Source organism: Vulpes lagopus, chromosome 21, assembly GCF_018345385.1.
Source record: "Vulpes lagopus strain Blue_001 chromosome 21, ASM1834538v1, whole genome shotgun sequence".
Lineage (NCBI taxonomy): Eukaryota > Metazoa > Chordata > Mammalia > Carnivora > Canidae > Vulpes > Vulpes lagopus.
Window position 1 is genome coordinate 31,621,974 of NC_054844.1, and position 6,000 is coordinate 31,627,973.

Here is a 6,000-nt window from a genome sequence, read left to right on the forward strand (position 1 = left end):
TCTTTGAGAGAGAGAGAACAAGCATGAGCAGGTGGCAGGGGGGTGGGGGGTTAGCAGCAGAGGGAGAGGGAGAAACAGACTCTCTGTTGAGCAGGGAGCTGGGTGTGAGGAGGCTCCATCCCAGGACCCTGAGATCACGACCTGAGCTGAAGCAGATGCTTAACCAACTGAGGCACCAAAGTGCCCCAACATGATCTTCTAAATGCAATCATAGAGGCAGCTCACACCTTCTCCACTCCAACACCTGCAATGAGCTCTGGTTTACTGACAGTTCCTCAGCTACTGAGCACTATTTCAGTTGCTCATTAAGGATTTGTGACTTCTCTTCTTTTTTTCTCAAATTCCTTTTACCTTGTAGGACTCCTTCAATAGTCAATTAATCACATTTCAAATATCAGCAAATGTACTATTTGTTCTGAAGTCTGAACCCTACCCAAGATAGTCCATTTGCTATGGAAGGTTCTGTGTCACTGACCCCACAGACTAGTAACTTTGGGCTCTGTTTGTTCTTCTTTTAATTTATTTAGATATAAAGTTAGGTTGTTTATTTGGGATGTTTCTTGTTTTTTGAGATAGGCCTGTATCACTATGAAATTCCCTCTTAGAACTGCTTTTGCTGCATCTCATAGTCTTGGAAAGTTGTCATTCCATTTACATGTGTTTCAAAGTGTTTTTTTTTTTTTTTTATCTCTTCTTTGGTTTCTTCATTGATCCACTGGTGGTTTAGTAAAATTTTTAGTTTCTGTGTATTTGTGTTTTTCCCATTTTTCTTCTACTTGATTTCTAGTTTTGTGGCCTAACATGTGATCTATCCTAGAGAAATGTTCCATGTGTACTTGAAAAAAATGTGTTTTCTGCAATTTGGGGGTAAAATGTTCTGCATATATCTATTAAGGTCCATCTGGTCTAATATGTCATTTTTAAAAATGTATATTATTTTTCATTTTTGAGGAACCACCATATTGGATTCCTTCCATATAGGCTATCCCCATTTACAACCAATAATGTACAAGGATTTCTTTTTCTCCACACCCTCACTAATATACCCTCACTAATGGTGTAGCAAAAAAATTCTTTTTATTTTATTTAAAATTTTTAAAACATTTTTATTTTATTTTATTTATTTTATTTTATTTATTTTATTTATTTATGATAGTCACACAGAGAGAAAGAGAGAGGCAGAGACACAGGCAGAGGGAGAAGCAGGCTCCATGCACCGGGAGCCCGAGGTGGGATTTGATCCCGGGTCTCCAGGATCGCGCCCTGGGCCAAAGGCAGGCGCCAAACCGCTGTGCCACCCAGGGATCCCCCTATTTTATTTTATTTTTTATTAAATTTTGTTTTTATATTAAAGTATAATTTACATATAACATTATATTGCTTTCAAGTATACAACATAATGATTTTATTTTGTGAAATGATAACCAAAATAAGTCAGTTAACCTCTGCTACCATATATAGTTAAATATTTTTTTCTTATGATGAGAACTTTTAACATCTACTCTCTTAGCAGCTTTCACATATGCAAAGTAGCATTATTAACTCTAGTCACCAGGCTGTATTTCTTGTCTTTTTCTATAGCCAATCAAGTAGTTATGAGATGATCTCATTGTAGTTTTGATTTGCATTTCCCTCATAATTAATGATGTTTAGCATCATTTCATGTACCTGTTGGCTATCTGTATGTCTTCTTTGGGAAAATGTCTAGTTACATCATCTGCCCATTTTTAAAATCAGCTTGCTTCTAATTGTATGATTTATGTATTTTGAATATTAATTCCTTATGAGATATAGTTTGTAAATATTTTCTTCCATTTGGTAGGCCTTTCATTTTGTTATTTCCATTGCTATGCAGAAGCTTTTTAGTTTGATAGAGTCCCACTTATCTATTTTTGCTTTTGTTGCCTTTGTTTTTGATGTCAAATTAAAAAAAAATTACTGCCAAAATGCATCTCAAGGAGCTTATGCCCTATGTCTTCTTCTAGTAATTTTGCTACGCATTTACACCATAGGAAGCCAATGCTTTTAAAGCTGTATCTGTGAAATCAATATGCTGGATCTTGGCTTGAATATAAAATAAATGAAATGGGAAAGAATAGAAGATGTCTGAGTTAACTCCTCCTAGTAAGGAAAGGTATTGTTTCATGGTACTTTAATTTCAGTCATATAAGTACTTATTGGGACATGAGGTAAATATTCTTTCTATAAATATTTGGTTGAAACAGCTTAAAAATTACTGTCATAGTGTGAGTACATAGACTAGATCTCCTAAAATGTGTTTTTTGATTATGGTGTTGATATCTGTGGATAAGTACTGGATATTTAGGTGGATAAAAGGGAAATCTCTAAGATTTAAGCATGCATAAAGGGAGATGAGAGCATCAAACAATCCAATTTATTTTGTGGCAATCCTCAGCAATTCTGGGCTCAGAGCTCCATTCAGCAGTTTCCTGAAAAAAATGAAGATTCTGCTTCTATAATTGTACTGAATAGAATTTTTATAGTTACTTTTAAAGTTTGTAACAACAGAATTAGTGTAACTTAAGGAGTTCTTCAAGATCTTACAGATCTGGGATTCCTGGGTGGCTCAGCGGTTTGGCGCCTGCCTTCATCCTGGGGTGTGATCCTGGAGACCCGGGATCGAATCTCACATCAGGCTCCTTGCGTGGATCCTGCTTCTCCCTCTGCCTATGTCTCTGTACCTCTCTTTCTCTCTCTGTCTCTGTTTCTCATGAATAAGTAAATAAAATATTAAAAAAAAATCTTACAGATCTTCTTTAGATCTGTACCTAAACCAGAAACCAAGTACTTGTTCTTTGGTGTAAAAGTGGTATTAATCTGTATTAAGTCACTAGAGCAACATTTTATAACAACTGAATACTCACATATATTGATACATTTCCAAATAATATGGTGAAGAGATTTTAGTGCTTTCTTTGACCTTCTAGAATCCATGGTTCTAAACAATTAGGGAAGTCAAAATTTATCCTACTTATTGATTCTGCACCAATTCTTGGGTCTGCATCTTTTCTTATATGTTTTCTGCTTCAATATAGTCCAGAACTTATTTTTTTTATTTTCAACTTTTTTTTTACTTTTTATGTTGACATATTGTCAACATACAATGTTACATTAGTTTCAGGTGTACAGCATAGTGATTTGACAAGTATATATGTTTTGCTATGCTTATCATAATGTAGCCACCATCTGTCACAATGCAATTGCACTACAACACCATAGACTGCATTCGCTATGCTGAGACTTTTATCCTCATGACTTATTCCATAACTGGAAGCCTATATCTGCCACTCTCCTTCACCCATTTTGCCCATCCCCTTAGCAACCATCAGCTTGTTCTCTACATTTATGGTTTGTTTCTATTTTTGTCTGTTTATTCATTAATTTTTTTGGATTCTACATATAAGTGAAATCATATGGCATTTATATTTCTCTGTCTGACTATTTCACTAAGCATAATACCTTTTAGGTTAGTCCAGAACTTCTTATCAGAGCAAAGGAATCTGGAAAAAAATACGCTATGTCTTACATGACTAACTGTTGCCTCTTCAATGGGTATTTGCATTTGAAAGAGGACCTGATACTGTCCAGAAGAATCTTTAACACAAAAGAATGAGCAGATCTATGACAGGCCATGAAGAGATACATATGACATATTTCTCATACTTGATATTCATCATCTTTTGACATCCTCCCCCAGTGTAAACATCTAAGCTATAGTTAAGTAAACTCAGGTCTGCTGTTCACATGCACCCAGGTGAGACTTCCAGGTGGAAGAGAGCAATGTGAGATGCAGACACCACATCAAATACATTTTTTGGTGAAGATGTTGCAGAGATAAGAGATATATGGTTTTCAAGGGAAAAGTGGTAGAGTCTTTGATGTGTAGAGTCCAAGATCAGTGATGTGAGCTGGGAGGTCTGTGCCCAGGAGAGCAATGAGATCTTTGTTGGAGGGGTTCTATAATGTGATTTGGGCTTGGTTTCTGGCTGCATTGGTTACAAACTTGAATCTCTGACTATCATAGAAATTCTGTGGTCTTTCTAGTATCTGTTAATCTGTTTCTTGCTCTTTAAATTAATTAGAATGAGTTTTTTGTTGTTTGTATCTGAGAACCTCAATTGATATAGGCTTCTTCATTCATTCAAATTATACTATATATATAAACAAAGATAGGAAAACTATGGCACAATCATCTGGTGATGTCAGACAGTTCTTCCACATGTGTTATCTAATACCCACTTATGTGTATTCTCTTTTTAGGAAAGCTAGAAAACAACTGATGGGAAGCTATTCTTTAATTTTTATTTAAAAGTGATATTTGGGGGGTGCCCAGGTGGCTCAGTGAATTGTCTGCCTTCAGCTTAGGTCATGATCTCAGGGTCCTGAGATCAAGCTTGATGTTGAGCTCCCTGTTCAGCAAGGAGTCTGCTTCTCCCTCTCCTCGCCCCACCTCCCCTGCCACAACTTGTGTTCTCGCTCTCTCAAAAAAATAAATAAAATCTTTTTTTAAAAAAAAGTTATATTCGGTTTGAGGTCTTAAATATGAAATACTGAAAACCAGAATGGAGGCCTTGACATGTAAAGCAGCTATTCCTTTGCCATTTGCTGAAATGACTACTTTTTAAGTCTTTTATTCTATTGGGATATTCTCCTTTTTTTCATCTTTAGTTCTACTTTGTATTATGGATTTACATTAATTAATGGATTCCATTCTTGTGTGCAAGGGATAACAGTCTAGACTTATAGGGTAAATAAGGAGATAGAAAAAAACAGGAATATGGCATTCCTTTATCTGTTTATTACAGTCCTTTAACATTAAAAGCAAAGTAAAAATTGCAAAGTTGTATTCTTTTTTATTGACCTAATTTATTTGACAAATATTACAAAAATAGAACTTAATATAATGCTTGACACACAGATATCAAGAAATATTTTTTAACTAAAAGAATAAATATTTAGTTAGCAGATCTCAGGATCATGAAAGCCAGAATAGAAAGGATATCTTCCCATCTAAAAGAAGTTTTCATTGATTCAATAGGCCTTACTGACATAGCAGCCAAGCATACTGTGCCATTGCTTTATGAATTCTGCTGAACTCACATATTGGAAGGATCACATTGAGAAACAAACATTCCAGTCATTAAACTGTTATACAAAAAAAGATTATTTAAAATTCTTATTCTATATGTATTTGTGTGTGTGTGTGTATGTTTCCTTTTTTAAAAAGCTATAACCAGCTTTTTGATCTCTAATTCTGAAAGATGAAGCAAAAAGTTTGAGAATTGTCATATTACCTTTTGCTTAATAATATAATTTTTAAGTGGGAGAGTTTTTGAGGCCAGACTTAAGCCTCCCAAGGCCCAGTAGAGCAGATTAGTAAATATCAGTGACTAACATTTGGACTTTAGCTGAGATCATGACAGTTTAAGGTAACCTTTATCAATCACTTCTATTGTAACTCTCAACAGCAAGGAATCTGAGTTTTGGTGGCACAGAAGAACAAAAATATTTATTTTAGCTTCAATGTGGACACACAGAATTAAAGCATCATGTACGTCATGAGAAGTTTTAGATACATGTTAAATTACTGAATGAATCAGTTACACTTGGAAAACTGGGGAAGGAAGGATGGTGTACGTGGAAAATTCTAACCTAGAACAGGCTGATAGTGCAAATAATGATATTGACTAAAATATATCTTGTCAACTCAAAAAATATATATATTTCCAAGTTTTGTGACCACTTTTCTGAGGTAGAGGGCATTTCAAAAAATTTTATTTTTATTTATTTTAAAAATTTTAAATTAATTAATTTATTTGAGAGAGTGCACACACACACAAGCACACACAGACACATGAGACACAGCGGGGGAGAGGGGACAGATAGAGAATCTCAAACAGACTCCATGCTGAGCATGGAGCCAAATGATGGGCTCCATCCCATGATTCTGAGATCATGACCTGAGCAGAAATCAAGAGT